This window comes from Salvelinus namaycush, chromosome 11 (assembly GCF_016432855.1).
Source record: "Salvelinus namaycush isolate Seneca chromosome 11, SaNama_1.0, whole genome shotgun sequence".
In the NCBI taxonomy this organism is placed as follows: domain Eukaryota; kingdom Metazoa; phylum Chordata; class Actinopteri; order Salmoniformes; family Salmonidae; genus Salvelinus; species Salvelinus namaycush.
In genome coordinates this window covers 13,348,292-13,367,132 of record NC_052317.1, presented here as the reverse complement: position 1 = coordinate 13,367,132, position 18,841 = coordinate 13,348,292, and the positions used below count along the sequence as shown (strand labels likewise).

General features: G+C 41.5%; 1 pseudogene; it reads left to right on the top strand.

Moving 5' to 3' along the window:
• Positions 1-1,286: 1,286 nt before the first annotated feature.
• Positions 1,287-18,591, top strand: LOC120056293 (annotated as a pseudogene).
• Positions 18,592-18,841: the final 250 nt, after the last annotated feature.

Sequence of the window (18,841 nt, the reverse complement as noted above, 5' to 3'; positions counted from 1 at the left end):
TTTCTCTAGTTTCAGTGTTCAGAGGTACCACCATATCTACACTGAGTGTAGAGAACATTAAGTAAACCTTCCTAATATCGAGTTGAAGAGATCCTTCTTTAACATGCCTTCTCCCCTTCATCTACACTGATTGAAGTGGATTTTACAAGTGACATCAATAAGGGGTCATAGCTTTCACCTGGATTCACCTGGTCAGTCTATGTCATGGAAAGAGCGGGTGTTCGTAATTTTTTTGTATACTCAGTGTATATCCACAGATTTTCACCTCCAAAATGTTGGCAGATGCATACATCATATAGATAAGGCCTTTATCAAATGTCTAGATGAATATCTATCATATCTATCAAAGCTCTATATATGGTTATGTCAAATAGGAAGATGTCAAAATATTAATGGTATTCATTAATCAATGCAAATTAATTGAATGTCTTGTCAGCCCTCATTAGGCATATGCTTAAAAAAAATGTGAATTGTTACTTATGTATCATGCGATTATGTATGTAGCTAGTTGGTCATTTATTTTCTGTATGGAACAAAATCTGTTTTTATTTTTACATGCTAAAATATAAATAATCTAAAGAATGTTTAAAAATGTAGCCTGAAGGACCTTTTGAGTGACAAACATACATACCTAAATCCCATAATTCCTTACTCAAGTTTTGATTGGGTGTCATGTGATCTTACATAGAGGTTCCAGATCAAATCTAGGGTGTGCTCGGCTGCGCTGTTCAGGCACTTGAAGACGGGAAAAGCAACGAAGAAACCACGCGGAAGATAGTTTATATGTCAACAAGAAATAAGTAGACAAATTCCTGTTTTAGTGAGTATCTTTTTTGCTTTAATTACCATGCGCCTCGCCGCGGAGTGCGAAGGTCGATTAAAGACCCGAATGTCCAGTGTTGAAAGGAGGCGATACAAAATATCCAAGGTTGAGCTGATTGTCTATTGAGGTAAATTTGCATTGGTTACATTTAGATACATTTTTAAATAGGGAAATTATGTTGCCCTAATTTGCTACTTTTTATTCGCTCTATCCTATCATTCAGTGCACCAAAAGTGTGTCTACATCACTGAATTGAAGTTGTGTTTGGCGTGTGGATCCATGAGTACATTTCATGCATTATATTATCAGTTGAACGTTGACCTTTTTAGATCAAATCACGCTAATCTGCAATCTATTCATTAGGTCTCTTGCTTATTAGGATCTCCAACGAGCACAAACAAATTAGCCAGCACACAACAGTTAAACCAAAACAAACAGAACTGTCTTTCCAGGGGTCAGCAAAATGAATGTCCTCTTGGAAACCTTTGTTCATTGTGATGCCCGTCTATTACAACATGGAGGCATTTGTCAGACCGTTCATCTGACTCAAGAAGAAAAATGTCACCGGGGAAATCGTCCTGATCACGGGGGCGGGCAGCGGCATTGGCCGGCTCATGGCAGAAAAGTTTGCCCGCCTGGGCGTCTCTGGTTCTGTGGGATGTCAACCAGGAGGGCATGAAGGAGACTGCAAGACTAGTGAAGGAGAAAGGGGCAACTAGGGTCCACCACTACCAGTGTGACTGCAGTGACAAGGTGGAGGTCTACAGAGTGGCTGACCAGGTAATCAATCGATGACTCATCTTCCATAAGGACTTTAATTACTTGAATATGGTGTATCTGGTGCCGGGGGACCTGTGCTGACCCTCAGTGATGAATATTTTCCACCTGTTAACAAGCATGCGTTCACCTATAAATGCAAGCTGGGCAATTCCACGAACCAGAAATTATGCTTAAACTCAGATTATTCACTTTAAAATGTCTACCAAACAAAAAACATTGATTTCAAAGTTTAACAAACCATACAACTCTATGCACAATGACTACTTTGAACAATTGACAGTAAATTAAAAAAAAAAAATGTTCCACTGGAAAACTGTGCAGATGCAAAGTTTGGTAACCAAAATTTGTATCTGCACAGTTCTTCCTGTAAATGTGTTTTTCAGCGTAATTGTTAAAAGTAGCCCTTGTGCATAGAGTTCAACTTTGAAATCAATGGTTTTTGTTTGGTATACATTTTTAAAGCGAAAAATCTGAGTCTCGAGGTGATTCCATTACCATGGACTTGCCCGGCTTTGTCTTATGCTGCTGGTGACTTATTCATTATTACTACAGTCATCATGGAGGTTGACCAACCCCCCTCTTCTTTCCATTGTGTGTAGTAAACTGTCTGTCAAAGCAAACTGATGTTTGGAAAATCTATTGTGCTGGAGGCACGTTGAATGAATCGGAAACGAGGGAGTAAGCTGCTTACCAAATGTCCAGTGTTGATGAGAACGTAAGTAGAGCCACATGACAGATGGGGATTCCTTGCGAAACTAGAACCAAGATTTTAGAACATTGACATTTTGGCCTTACCCAGGACTCCTTCAAGACTCCGCAATGTTTCATTTGTTGATGCTACAAAGCAACAAAAAAGTTGTAATATGAAGCTCTACCCCTTGCACTGTAATATGAGTAGTATTTTGATTTCACTCAAATATTACAAAAAATATGATTACTTTTATGAATATAGAAACATGAATACTGAAAATATGCAAAAATAAATGTACCTTTTCAATAAATTTTTCAAAGTTAACACCTATTTTATACAGAGGAATTGGCATAGTTGGCAATGCAACAAATCACAGCACTCCTTTTACTTGCACATATCATTGCACATCCTGAAAATCAGTAACAGGGTGACCATTTTGATGATAATGCTTGGTGATAATGCTTACATTACAGATTGGATCATAACTCTAAAAGTTAGATCCCACTCTGGAACTTTGATATGGCCATAGTGGGTTTAATAATATATAGAACAATTTGCTCAATAAAATTTTTTATATTTTCTACATTAATGTTTAGACTTTCAATATTCATAAATTAATGTAAGAATTGTTATGTAAATCAAAATACTACTCATATTACAGAGCAAGTGGTAAAGCTTCATATGACACACATTTTTGCTTTGTAACACTTCCAGATTATAATTATGGAGTCTTAAAGGATGCCTGGGTAAGGCCAAAATGTCACATTTGTACTTAAATTCATTATTTCTCAGTTATGCTTTAAGATACAAATGTCGCATATACAGGTAACTGCCAAAACAAGTAAACATTTGAGTAAATGAGGGATACAAAGTACACTGCTCAAAAAAATAAAGGGAACACTAAAATAACACATCCTAGATCTGAATGAATGAAATATTCTTATTAAATACTTTTTTCTTTACATAGTTGAATGTGCTGACAACAAAATCACACAAAAATTATCAATGGAAATCAAATTTATCAACCCATGGAGGTCTGGATTTGGAGTCACACTCAAAATTAAAGTGGAAAACCACACTACAGGCTGATCCAACTTTGATGTAATGTCCTTAAAACAAGTCAAAATGAGGCTCAGTAGTGTGTGTGGCCTCCACGTGCCTGTATGACCTCCCTACAACGCCTGGGCATGCTCCTGATGAGGTGGTGGATGGTCTCCTGAGGGATCTCCTCCCAGACCTGGACTAAAGCATCCGCCGACTCCTGGACAGTCTGTGGTGCAACGTGGCGTTGGTGGATGGAGCGAGACATGATGTCCCATATGTGCTCAATTGGATTCAGGTCTGGGGAACGGGCGGGCCAGTCCATAGCATCAATGCCTTCCTCTTGCAGGAACTGCTGACACTCCAGCCACATGAGGTCTAGCATTGTCTTGCATTAGGAGGAACCCAGGGCCAACCGCACCAGCATATGGTCTCACAAGGTGTCTGAGGATCTCATCTCGGTACCTAATGGCAGTCAGGCTACCTCTGGCGAGCACATGGAGGTCTGTGCGGCCCCCAAAGAAATGCCACCCCACACCATGACTGACCCCCACCACCATGGAGGATGTTGCAGGCAGCAGAACGTTCTCCACGGCGTCTCCAGACTCTGTCACGTCTGTCACGTGCTCAGTGTGAACCTGCTTTCATCTGTGAAGAGCACAGGGCGCCAGTGGCGAATTTGCCAATCTTGGTGTTCTCTGGCAAATGCCAAACGTCCTGCACGGTGTTGGCCTGTAAGCACAACCCCCACCTGTGGACGTCGGGCCCTCATACCACCCTCATGGAGTCTGTTTCCTACCGTTTGAGCAGACACATGCACATGTGTGGCCTGCTGGAGGTCATTTTGCAGTGCTCTGGCAGTGCTCCACCTGCTCCTCCTTGCACAAAGGCGGAGGTAGCGGTCCTGCTGCTGGGTTGTTGCCCTCCTACGGCCTCCTCCACGTCTCCTGATGTACTGGCCTGTCTCCTGGTAGCGCCTCCATGCTCTGGACACTACGCTGACAGACACAGCAAACCTTCTTGCCACAGCTCGCATTGATGTGCCATCCTGGATGAGCTGCACTACCTGAGCCACTTGTGTGGGTTGTAGACTCCGTCTCATGCTACCACTAGAGTGAAAGCACCGCCAGCATTCAAAAGTGACCAAAACATCAGCCAGGAAGCATAGGAACTGAGAAGTGGTCTGTCGTCACCACCTGCAGAACCACTCCTTTATTGGGGGTGTCTTGCTAATTGCCTATAATTTCCACCTTTTGTCTATTCCATTTGCACAACAGCATGTGAAATTTATTGTCAATCAGTGTTGCTTCCTAAGTGGACAGTTTGATTTCACAGAAGTGTGATTGACTTGGAGTTACATTGTGGTGTTTAAGTGTTCCCTTTATTTTTTTGAGCAGTGTATATTGAAAGCAGGTGCTTCCACACCGGTGTGGTTCATGAGTTAACATCCCATCATGCTTAGGGTCATGACTAAAAATGCCCAGTGTTACTGAATATCCCGGTATGGCACAAGGTCGGTATGAAGGTATGACAATCTGGATACCGCCCAAGCCTACAAAACACCAAATGATAGAACAATGGTGTCGCATCAACTGTAAAAACCTGTTTTGAACTCCAGGCAATCTTTTAAGACCCCTTCAACCTGTTACCCATGTCCATAAGTACATAGCAACAATGTTAAATAATCTTTACCATAACTGGTTTGCCAGGATGTAAGAGACAAAGATGTCATGTGTGTTGATTCAACATGTGTTTTGAAGTAAAGTGTTTTTAAATGTTAAATCCTTATGTCTATAATCTACTGTAAGTGACATTTAAAAAAAAGTCCCTATTCAAATCTATCAGTCTAAGATGGATATCTATGGGCTTGGTCTCAATCCACCGCATCCGCCTGTGTCTCCTTCCGCATCTGCGGAGGAAGGTGTCTGAGCTACAGCGGTGTTTGTCAGATCATGAGACATCCCGAAAATCGGTCTTCTTACAACATTTTTAGGCCTACAAACGAATATGACCACTATGGAATGATGGTGTTCTCCATTTTGCTCAACGACCACAACCCCCACGGGACTCGTTTGAAGTCTGTAAAGGGGATGCGCTAACTTCTGTCTGAGTCGTTCTCACCGTATGACCTACAAACTACACTCATAATTTAACAATTTTATTCGTATTTACAGATGGCATACACATTTGTTATTAAGGCACATACAAGTTCACATGTTCCAGAAGGCATTTCTGCCCAAAAAAAACAAATTTTGATAAAAAAAGAAAAAGTTTGTTCAAATGGCTCTCCTGTGAAGAAGTGACGTGCGTCATACGCCTAGTTTCCTGAAACGAGTCACAGCTGTTCTTTAAGTTAAGATAGGAGATGATGCCAGACGCATGACGGAACCAACCCTATGAACTATGCCTATGTAACGTGTCTGTAATCAGTGTATAAAGAAACTAAACGGGACTGCCCTGTGGGAGCTCCTGACAGACGTTCACTATGGTGCATCAAGTTTGTTGGAACCTCTCCAGCATGCTGACAAAGAATTATTAATTTAAGATTGACTTTGAGTGTCCCTGTGTAAGAATTTTGACAATTTGGTGTCAACGAACACAATGATTGATTCTGCCTGCGGAGCTTTCCAGTGGGGGTCTGCGAGAAACCGGTGGGTGGCACATTTTATGAAGCGTTAGGGAAATTCCCGTCTGACCAAAAGACGAGGAGACCCACCCAGATCCTTACTGTGAGCTGTCCAGGAGGAGACGCATCGACCGCAAACAAAAGAGGGACATGTCTTCTGATTTCAGTAAGTCAATTTAAATGAATCTGTATAAAACGTTTAAATTATTAAAAATAAAATCAAGGTAAGTAACGCATAAAAAGGTACCCATAGTTTTCTAGAGAGAAGGCTTATGACAAGACTAGAGCGAGGGCGTAACGGTACCATGGAAAGCCCCGCTGGCTGTAGGCATTTATAAGAAATGTCTACGTGGTCTGCAGCCACTACAAATAACACAAGTTGTTTATGAATACGTGTTATTAAATATGTACAGGAGATACATACGGTGCATAGCAAGTAACAAGATAATCGTTGAAGATGCACATGGGGTAATAAATAATTAGTAATTCTATATACTAAGTGAATGTGGATGTGAAAGGTGTGTATGGTTGAGTAAGTGTGGAAGGACATGTTAAGCTGATTTAAATATGGATAATAAATGGATTGAAATTATTGCTATTAAGATTGAGATTTGTATAATAAGATTGAAATATGGATAATAAGCTGATAGAAATGTAGCTATAATGTACTGAGTGAATAAGAGCTGTCAGGGGACTACCTCCAGTGTGAATGTAAGCTGAGTTTTCCAGTTCTGTGTGAGCTGAATTTTTTGATCTATAACATTATCTACGGTCCTGGGGGGGGGGTCTACAGGTAGAGGCTAACATGTCTCAGAAATCTCATTAGAGTAACATGTCTCAGAGGATAACATGCCACGAGTAGTAACAGGGGTATAACATGATTCCATTTCTCATTAGTAATGAGGATAAAATGTCTCTGAGGGTGACATGACTTTAGATTACATGTGGATAACATGACTCATCAGTGGAGTGTGATGGTATAAAATCATTATATATGTGGAGATATGAAAGAAGGTACTACTCCCAAATATGCTGTTAAATAGAACACGAGTGAATATTTAAACCCCTGTATGAATAGAACACTGGTGTAGAGGAGGAATTTGTGATGTAACACAAATGTATAATGTGTTACTAGAGATAAAGTAACGTAATATTTGTATAATGGGTTACTAGAGATAAAGATGAAGTAACAATATAAAAAATAATAATAATAATAATAATATACAACTTGCACACCCACACTTAGACGTACGTAAGTGGTGTAAAAAGTATTCTAAGTTCAGAGTTTTCCCTTTATGGATAATTTTATAAAGATAAGGTTAAAGCATTATACGGGACTTGACTTACTCCTGACCATTAAAACTATAAATCCTTATGAGATTTCCTCCACCCTGGTGATACATTTTGAAATAAACCCCATACCCTGTTAAATAGAACCAACGATTTTCTGTTAACTAAACTTAAGGCTACAATGTATTGTACTCCTGATGGCGTTTTCATTGAAATCCCAAATGATGACATTCTAAACCAATTCGTGAGTAGGCAAAATGGAAACTGCATCTGTTTCCCTGTCTATGCTCTCTCAGGTGCCAGACTTATTATGGACCGAGCGCGCCATCTACACAGGACTGACAGAGAGTGCCAACCCAGTTAATACATATTGATCCCTCCAAAGCATTACATGTTAATCTTAAAATCATGGCCATCTTAATAAGTGGAAGCAGAAAGTGAATATCCAATCGAAATTTGAAATAAATATATAAAGTAACATTGTTAGGGGAGGCTAAAATGAAAACCACGCCTTCCAATATGGACAAATGTATCATTTATATTTTAAACCTTGCAATAGGGGAAAAAGCAGAACGTTGTTTGAGAGTGATCCGTGTATATTAGTAGTAGTAGATTGAGAAGCGAGTCCTAGTTGAAAGAAACAGATATGGAGACTAGTGAAAGGAACAAAGTGAATTGTAATTGGCTTTCAGATAGCACTCCAATAATGCAATGTCTTAGTAATTTGAAGAAGTAAGATGGAGGGATTGAGCATTGGGACTGATATTAAATTAGAGGCCGCTCACTCTTCAAGGCCTGGTCCACTGCTCTTGTGTTTAAGTCATCTGTTGTTTGGGTTAGAGATAAGCTTCCGGTGGAACAATAGATAGCCGCCAGTACACACTGAACTCAACAGGTTGTAAGAGAGACCGTGTGGGAATTTGGGACAGAGGTATGAATAATTGAACAAGTTTTTGACCATTACTCTATTGTATAGTTTAGGTAGCACCAGTGATTTAAATAAGGTAATGTAATCTAAAACAATATTTTTTCATTACGTTGAACTGTGTCCAGAATTGAAGTAGATCCAAGTAAATGTTTTTAGTACTGAATATTGAGCTGATAAGCCAGCACCAACTTTTTGAAGGTCCTAGCAGATTTGTTAAATCAACAGGTTTCATATTGACATGTTTATCAATGATTATGTATCTCTCCCTTTGAAAGGCTTCCTAAGGCAAGTGCCTTGGGAAAGCAGTTAAAGGTACCCGGATCATTAACAAGTTTATAATTTATCAATAGTCCTATGTGTGATTCAGGCCACGTGAAGATCAGGGAGAGAGCGCTGCCCCTGAATGTGGGACACCTGTCTCTAGTCTATTTTACCATTACCTTATGAGATCAAACGAGCTTCAATGCCATACAACTCTCCTTCCGTGGCCTCCAACTGCTCTTAAATACAAGTTAAACTAAATGCATGCTTCTCAACCGATCGCTGCCTGCACCTGCCCGCCCGTCCAGCATCACTACTCTGGACGGTTCTGACTTAGAATATGTGGACAACTACAAATACCTAGGTGTCTGGTTAGACTGTAAACTCTCCTTCCAGACTCACATCAAACATCTCCAATCCAAAGTTAAATCTAGAATTGGCTTCCTATTTCACAACAAAGCATCCTTCACTCATGCTGCCAAACATACCCTCGTAAAACTGACAATCCTACCGATCCTCGACTTCGGCGATGTCATTTACAAAATAGCCTCCAATACCCTACTAAATAAATTGGATGCAGTCTATCACAGTGCCATCCGTTTTGTCACCAAAGCCCCATATACTACCAACCACTGCGACCTGTACGCTCTCGTTGGCTGGCCCTCGCTTCATACTTGTCGCCAAACCCACTGGCTCCAGGTCATCTACAAGACCCTGCTAGGTAAAGTCCCCCCTTATCTCAGCTCACTGGTCACCATAGCAGCACCCACCTGTAGCACGCGCTCCAGCAGGTATATCTCTCTGGTCACCCCCAAAACCAATTCCTCCTTTGGCCGCCTCTCCTTCCAGTTCTCTGCTGCCAATGACTGGAACGAACTACAAAAATCTCTGAAACTGGAAACACTTATCTCCCTCACTAGCTTTAAGCACCAGCTGTCAGAGCAGCTCATAGATGACTGCACCTGTACATAGCCCATCTATAATTTAGCCCAAACAACTACCTCTTCCCCTACTGTATTTATTTATTTTGCTCCTTTGCACCCCATTATTTCTATTTCTACTTTGCACTTTCTTCCACTGCAAATCTACCATTCCAGTGTTTTACTTGCTATATTGTATTTACTTCGCCACCATGGCCTTTTTTTTTGCCTTTACCTCCCTTATCTCACCTCATTTGCTCACATTGTATATAGACTTATTTTTCTACTGTATTATTGACTGAATGTTTGTTTTACTCCATGTGTAACTCTGTTGTTGTATGTGTCGAACTGCTTTGCTTTATCTTGGCCAGGTCGCAATTGTAAATGAGAACTTGTTCTCAACTTGCCTACCTGGTTAAATAAAGGTGAATTAAAAAATATATATATTTTTTTAAAGATACTATTTCCTTTATGGAGTTGTAATTTGATTTGTTATTTTTTATTTAACAGGCAGTGTTGTTGTTTTTTTGGTACGCATGAGTCACGATGTGAGTCACGACGTGAGAGTCATGTATCCAAAGGGGTATTACCGGTCCCCTATGGTACATATGCAAAGTAGGTTCCCTGGGCCTTTGGAAAATATGCGAATAGCTTTTCTTCACATGCCTGCCAGTAAAAGGAAAAAGATGTTGGTAATGGTTGACAGTTACTCCAAATGGGTTGAAGTTTTCCCCACCTCGAGTGATGTTGTTTTGTTTTCATAGTTTTTATCTTGCTTCAATAATAACTTTCACCAGATTGGGTCTGCTGGATGGTCAGGATTTCTCCCTGAGGGTTAGCCCTCTAACTCCCTGACCCTGTAACTCTGCAATGAGATCACCAAGATGATAGGTGAGTAAAAGACCATTTTGAGGTAATGGCGACAGTGACCACAGATGGTATCTAGATGCATGGAAGGGATCATTTGACCAAGAACTGTGTGAACCTCAAACTCCTCTAACCAGCTGAAGCAATGACAACAATGGCGTTCAGTATGGTCTTTCATAACTTCTACCGTGAGACCTGAGTCCGAGCCAGCAACCTGTACACAGCATCCAGTCGAAGCGATCAACTGCCTTTTCTCTCAGGAATGCGACATGAGTCCATGTGGAGTGAGCATGGAGAAAGATCCCATCCAAACATGCTGGTGTACTGGTAGGAAAAGGGACAAAGACATTATGGACTGTAAAGGACGGTGGCGGCTCAAGTGAAAGACATTATCAAAGGCCATCCACGTTGAACATGTGCCATTGGGGGGGATGAACTGAAACACTATCTGAAGAAGAACATGAAGAAACACCAGAAGGATGGGTGCCGGGTGGGGGGTGGTCAACAGTGCCCGTAATTGATTTAGGTTTATCCAAAATTGTCAGGTTGATTGTGGATGTCTGCACACTGCAACAGTTATAGTAATTTAGACTAAGAATGCATTGAGATACCAATCTGTCATTACTACAAGTGATGAGAAAATGTCATGCTAGAAAAATAAGATGAATATACTGTATATATAAATGTACATTCTGCCAGTATTGGTGTGTGCTAAGTTGATGGTCTTAAATTAAAGTGATAGAACCAACATGAAGCACTAAGGACTGTCATTCTAAATTTGGGTTGGATAATTTATCAATAGTTATAATTATGATTTGGAAAGGCTTCTAGAGACATATGCCCCTAAAATGTGAGGAGAGCCACTAGATTGTAGCTTGGGCTATCCTTGCCCCAAACTCGTTCTTATCAAGGTTGGTGTGAAACTGTTATAACGTGTTCTCTCTCTTCCCTGTGAAAATCAATATGCGTGTACCCTAGACCAAATATGGGAGATCTCTAGAGACGCAGAGAAACCTGGAAATGCTAAAATAATTGCGTAAACTGGCTCTGCAAAACAGAGAGGCTCTTGACTATCTTTTGGCAGGTCAAGGGGGCACTTGTGCAATCAATGGCGATGAATGTTGTACTTTTGTCCCAGATCACTCTTCTAATATGACTGATCTCGCCGAATACATTGCCACTGTTGCTGAGAATAATTCCCCACAACTGGAGTGGAATCCCTGTTTGGAAGTTAGGGATCCCAAATTCCCAAATGGGCTGCAGCGTGTGTTTTTGTTTCATAGTTTGTCTAAATTGTGTTATTTAACATGCTGTGTGCGTGTAGTTTTGATAAATTCACTCCCAATTAATTGAAGCTACTTCATTAGGATAGTATCACCATAATAATTGGATTGTACAACCCAGAATGAAGGGCTTGAAATTAAGTGTCTGGTTTTATGTGTTGATTTCCCTTACTTCCCTAGAAATATGACATGGAAGTTAAAGAATATTTACCTTAAAATGTAATGATTTATTTTCACACAAGTGATAAAAGGGTGGAATGTGAAGGAAATTTTACTTTGTGCATGTTGTGGGAAAATTCTTACACAGGGACACTTGAAGTCAATCTTAAATGAGTAATCGTTTATTGTCAGCGCGCTGGAGAGATTCCAACCAAATCAATGCACCATAGTACACATGTCAATCAGGAGCTCTCCCTGGGCAGACCCAGCAGTTGTCTTATATACGGCTATACACAGACAAGTTATATTTGCATGATTTAGCATAATTAATGAATAATTACCGTTTTGTTTCATTCATGTTACCAACCAATACTGGTTCATAACATGTGACAGACCAATATCTCACGAGGCTTCTCTCTAAGCTGAGACCTTGAAACTGAGATATCTTTCATTTGTTCTCAAAACACGGTCTGGGCGTACTGCCAAATTGCAGATACTGATAAGAGGAAGATTTGTTCAATCAACAACTTCAATGAACACAGAAATGGGTTTACAGAACAGCACATGAATAGAACACAGAAAATGGTTATAAGAAAAGCACACATTAAAATTCCCATTACATGCATTTTGTCTTTGGTGTCATAAACCATCCTTGGTTCCTACCTGTGCCTGGTAAAGGCATGAGGGTGGCTGTCATGACCTCCTACTTTAGACTATTTGGCAGGACGCCCAGAATATGTTCTTTAAGATAGGAGACGGTGCCAGACACATGCCAGAACCAACCCAATGAACTATGCCTATGTAACATGTCTGTAACCAGTATATAAGGGAACTAAACGGGACTGCTCCGTGGGAGCTCTTGACAGACGTTCATGGTGCATCAAGTTTGTTGGAACCTCTCCAGTGAGCTGACAATAAAGAATGATTCATTTCAGATCGTCGAATTTCCATGACACCATACACGCCATCTGCCCGGTACAGTTGAAACCGGGACTCATCTATGAAGAGCACACTTCTCCAGTGTGCCAGTGGACATCGAAGGTGAGCATTTGCCCACTGAAGTCCGGTTATGACGCCGAACTGCAGTCAGGTCAAGACCCTGATGAGGACAACGAGCACGCAGATAAGCTTCCCTGAGATGGTTTCTAACAGTTTGTGCAGAAATACTTTGGTTGTGCAAACCCACAGTTTCATCAGCTGTATGGGTGGCTGGTCTCAGACGATCCCGCAGGTAAGAAGCCGGATGTGGAAGTCCTGGCTGGTTACACTTGGTCTGCGGTTGGATGTACTGCAAAATCATCTAAAACAAATTTGGAGGCAGCTTATGGTGGAGAAATGAACATTACATTCTCTCGCAACAGCTCTGGTGGACATTCCTGCAGTCAGCATGCCAATTGCATGCTCCCTCAAACCTTGTTACATCTGTGGCAGTTGTGATACAACTGCACATTTTAGTGGCCTTTTATTGTACCCAGTGCAAGGTGCACCTGTGTAATGCTATTTAATCGGCTTCTTGATATGTCACACCTGTCAGGTGGATGGATTATCTTGGCGAAGGAGAAATACTCACTAACAGGGATGAAAATAAATTTGAGAGAAATAAGCTTTTCGTGCGTATGGAACATTTGTAGGGTATTTTATTTCAGCTCATGAAACACGGGACAAACACCTCATGTTGCGTTTGATATTTTTGTTCAGTCTAACATGACAACTCTATGGAAAGGGGAGATGCTTATGAACAACATGGTGTTCTCCATTTTGCTCTACGATCACCACAAGTGTCATGGAACTATAGAAGTGACGGAATTATGGAGGTAGTTTTGTGCCAACAAAAATAAGGGGTTAAATATGTCAAAAAACTAATATTTACTGAGATTTCTTGTATCTCCTAGATATAGGACAAACGCTTCAATTTTTGATTGTCTTTTTTGCTATTTATAAATTATATTCAATGCGTTTTATGGGTTGTAGTGGTAAAAGACAAATTCAATATTTTTTCAAATAATTCAGAAATATTTTGGGGGGATACCTAAAAGCTGTCCTAAAATTCAAAATCAAATAGGTAAATAATGAGCCATGGTATTTTAAAATCATTCTATATGTTAGTTTAGTAGACTAACCCCCACCCCCCCCCAACGGCTTAGACTTTTAGAGGATTTATTAACACATCTTTGTTCAGGTCAAGAGAGAGGTGGGGGATGTGAGCATTCTCATAAACAATGCAGGCATCGTCACAGGCAGGAATTTAATGGACACGCCAGACTCCCTCATTGAGAAAACCATTGAAGTTAACACCATGGCACACTTTTGGGTGAGCTAATGTGCTTACAGCTCACATCTGCTACAGTGACATCAACACAACTATCTTGTCTGTTTTCTCTCCCTTGCTGTCTTTATCAATGCAGGCATTTAAATGTGAAAGCAATATCCTAAATCATGTCCCTTATAGTGGCAATTCCATTCACTCCCCCTCCAGTGAACATAGATCTGAAGCAAACTGAAATTCATCTTTCATTGTGGAAGTTCTCATCCTGATTTCTTCTAATTTCTCTCTAGACTTATAACGCCTTCCTCTCAGCGATGACTACCAACAACCATGGTCACCTGGTCAGCGTTGCTAGTTCAGCTGGTCTGATTGGTGTCAATGGACTAGCAGATAAATCACCTACTATGCATGTGTGTGCATGACTTACTCCAATGTTCTTCAATACTGGTCCTGGAGAGCAACGGTGTGCAGGCTTTTGTTCCAGTCCAGCACCAAGAAACCTGAACGCTAATCAATGTTTGACTGGCTAAATTAGGTGTGTTGGTGCAGGGCAAGAACAAAGCCTACACTGCCTGTAGCCTAGCCTGGAAACCCAACGTTGAATTTCATGGGGAGCATCGCTGAACAGCTATTTTCAGGTCTCTCCAGAGATGTTCGATCGGGTTCAAAACCGGGCTCTGGCTGTGCCACTCAAGGACATTCATAGACTTGTCCCGAAGCCACTCTTGCGTTTTCTTGGCTGTGTGCTTAGGGTCGTTGTCCTGTTGGAAGGTGAACCCTCGCCCCAGTCTGAGGTCCTGAGTGCTCTCTAGCAGGTTTTCATAAAGGATCTCTCTGTACTTTGCTCCGTTCATCTTTCCCTCAATCCTGACTAGTCTCCCAGTCCCTGCCGCTGAAAAACATTCCCACAACATGATGCTGCCACTACCATGCTTAACCACAGGGATGATGCCAGGTTTCCTCCAGACGTCATGCTTGGCATTCAGGCCAAAGAGTTCAATCTTTTTTTCGCCAGACCAGAGAAGCTTGTATCTCATGGTCTGAAAGTCTTTAGGTGTCTTTTGTCAAACTCCAAGTGGGCTGTCATGTGCCTTTTACTGAGGAGTGGCTTCCATCTGGCCACTCTACCATAAAGGCCTGATTGGTGGAGTGTTGCAGAGATTGTTGTCCTTCTGAAAGGTTCTCCCATCTCCACAGAGGAACTCTGGAGCTCTGTCAGAGTGACCTTCAGGTTCTTGGTCACCTCCCTGACCGAGGCCCTTCTCCCCCGATTCCTCAATTTGGCCTGGCGGCCAGCTCTAGGAAGAGTCTTGTTGGTTCCAACCTTTTTGCATTGAAGAATGATGGAGGCCACTGTGTTCTTGGGGACCTTCAATGCTGCCGAAATGTTTTGGTACGCTTCCCCAGATCTGTGCCACGACACAATCCTGTCTCGGAGCTCTACGGAAAATGATTTCGACCTCATGGCTTGGTTTTTGACATGCACTGTCAACTGTGAGACCATATACAGAAAGGTGTGCCTTTCCAAATCATGTCCAATCAATTGAATTTACCACAAATGGACTCCAATCAAGTTGTAGAAACTTGTCATCATGGGGTATTGTGTGTAGATTGATATTTTCTTTTAAATGTAATACATTTTAGAATAAGGCTGTACAGCAAATGGTTCAAGGACAATGCAATTTCACAATTTAGTTTACATTATCTTGATGTGGAGACCTGTTTTCTATATCCTCTATGTTGGAGTGTTTTACTTCTATTATTTCTCTATTTTCTTTCTCTGCATTGTTGGGAAGGGCCTGTAAGTAAGTATTTCACTGTTAGTCCACAATTGTTTATGAAGCATGTGACGAATTCAATTTGATTTGAGACCTTTGTTTAACCTGCTCTACTGTATGCTAATACACGTGTTTCTCTCCTGATAGATTACTGTGCCAGCAAGTTTGCTGCTATTGGCTTTGCTGAGTCTGTGGCTCTGGAGCTGCTGGCTACGGGGAAGGATGGAGTCAAGACTACTATCGTGTATCATATCCATATTTCATGAACATTGGCATTTTCAATGGCTGCAATACTAAGTAAGTTATCAGCCATAAGAGGTGTTACTGTATATGGGATTACCTTTCCCACTTTAAAGTTGTCATTGTGTTTCTAAGAGGTTATTATCCTCATTGCATATTTGTAATAGTTTTTCTCATGAAAAGTTTGAGATGACCCTGCTGAAGGGTATTTATTCACCCATGAATAAATTAATATGCAATCCCTTTAAGAGCCAGGGCCAGTTCTGTTTTTATGGGACATGAAACTGAACAAGATACTTTTTAAATTGAGATTGGTTTTATGAAGCGTGAAATGGAAGGCCTTGGCTCGGCATTGACAGGGTGGAATTGACGATTGTGTTATGGCATTAGTAACAAAGGTGCTGGGAGACTTCCTCTCTTAGCGTGTGTACACAATCACTATCAACAACAAACATGTAAGTACTTACTTTACACTAGACGAAATGCTGCTTACTGTGGACTGGTGGCCTCTGTTGTTGCCTATCCTGGATCCAGACTAAGTAGCAAAGAGGATAACTGAAGCCATTTTAACTGACCAGGTCTACATTCTGCTCCCAAAGAGCATGTATATTCTCATGGGCATGAAGAAGTGAGGATCCCTTCATGTTCTTACATGCTGGTTTTTGCTATATGTCACACTGCCTCACACACAGAGATCTGCTTCACAGACACACATAATCACACATTCCAACATGCAGAAATGGTTACATGCTTAAACTGCACAGTATAGTCATACCCACTGGTGACAACCTCTGTTTCCTCTACTATTGCTAAGGTAGGTTGCCCTCAGTCTAGTTCTCTAGCCTCCCTCCCTTCAATTGACATAGTCCATATCAAATCAAATTTATTTATATAGCCCTTCTTACATCAGCTGATATCTCAAAGTGCTGTACAGAAACCCAGCCTAAAACCCCAAACAGCAAGCAATGCAGGTGTAGAAGCACGGTGGCTAGGAAAAACTCCCTAGAAAGGCCAAAACCTAGGAAGAAACCTAGAGAGGAACCAGGCTATGAGGGGTGGCCAGTCCTCTTCTGGCTGTGCCGGGTGGAGATTATGACAGAACATGGCCAAGATGTTCAAATGTTCATACATGACCAGCATGGTCAAATAATAATAATCACAGTAGTTTTCGATGGTGCAGCAAGTCAGCACCTCAGGAGTAAATGTCAGTTGGCTTTTCATAGCCGATCATTAAGAGTATCTCTACCGCTCCTGCTGTCTCTAGAGAGTTGAAAACAGCAAGTCTGGGACAGGTAGCACGTCCGGTGAACAGGTTAGGGTTCCATAGCCGCAGGCAGAACAGTTGAAACTGGAGCAGCAGCACGGCCAGGTGGACTGGGGACAGCAAGGAGTCATCATGCCAGGTAGTCCTGGGGCATGGTCCTAGGGCTCAGGTCCTCCGAGAGAGAGAGAGAAAGAGAGAATTAGAGAGAGCATACTTAAATTCACACAGGACACCGGATAAGACAGGAGAAGTACTCCAGATATAACAAACTGACCCTAGCCCCCCGACACATAAACTACTGCAGCATAAATACTGGAGGCTGAGACAGGAGGGGTCAGGAGACACTGTGGCTCAGGAGACACTGTGCCAAAGCACAGCCCCCACACCACTAGAGGGATAACTTCAACCACCAACTTACCATCCTGAGACAAGGCCGAGTATAGCCCACAAAGATCTCCGCCACGGCACAACCCAAGCATTGTGCCTTCCCAGACAGTCACTGACCACGTCAGTGACTTAAGTTGACCAGACGTCCCTGATTTCCGGGAACAGCCCATAGTTTTGGTAGCCTGTCTTCAGCTAGAGCTGTCCCCGATTTTTTTGGGCCGTATGATAATTATAATTATATATTAAATAATATAATTATAAGGGTTTAGAAACATGTTATATTCTTAATGACATACTGACTCCAAAATGACACAACACATTATTTACCATTGATTTCTATTGGGCACAAAATAATCTGAAACGCAACCAAAACAAACAGCAAATACCCCCCCCCCCCCCCCCCCTCCCCACGCTTTAAGACAATAGTCAAACTTTTTCATACCGTTGGTGTATATGGACCTAAGCTTTTGAGCTGGGTTGCCAAGCAACAGAGCTTTAGTATTTTGTCTATGGACAAATGCATAGCCAGGCTAAACTGAGAGCACTTATGAAGTGTGCTACTTCACTGCATCAGGCAGGCTCAATAAGATCAGATATAGTTAAGATAAACGTATGTTTTACATAAATGCTATGTTTTTTCACTAGAATAAGGAATACTTCATTCAATAATGTGGTTTTCTTCAGATATTGTGAGACACTGGTTGTTATTTGGGAGCACACATTAATGATCACAGGTTCTAGTTGAAAACTTCACTTCTGATCCACTATAGATGGTTATTTATCCAAGATAGTTGATAATGCACAAATGGTGACGTGAGTTTTTATAAAGTGGCTGACCTCTCCTCACCGTTTCCTCGTAGTTTCTTGAGGTGGAAGCAGACGGCTCTCCTGGGGAAGTACCTGGGTGCCTTCGAGAACACAGAGCACTGTGAGACAACATGCCTTAAGCTGCACTGGCCCCTTGCACGCTGTTTGGCCCACGTTTAACCGATGGCCATTGCCAACACACAACTCAGACTGGGAATTGTGCTTTCTGTTCCATTCGAAGCCATTCGATATGAGCATCAGTGTCATTTGCTACTGATAGCAATGTGTAGGTTTGTGGGTTTAACAGCTGTCTGCATTTCACACTGTTGGAGGACTCCAAGGGGATTTTTGTTAGTACATAATTTTCCAACATTTGGATAATGGCTCTAGGTAAATTGTCAGCATTCAGTTTTCACCAGATGGGCAATGG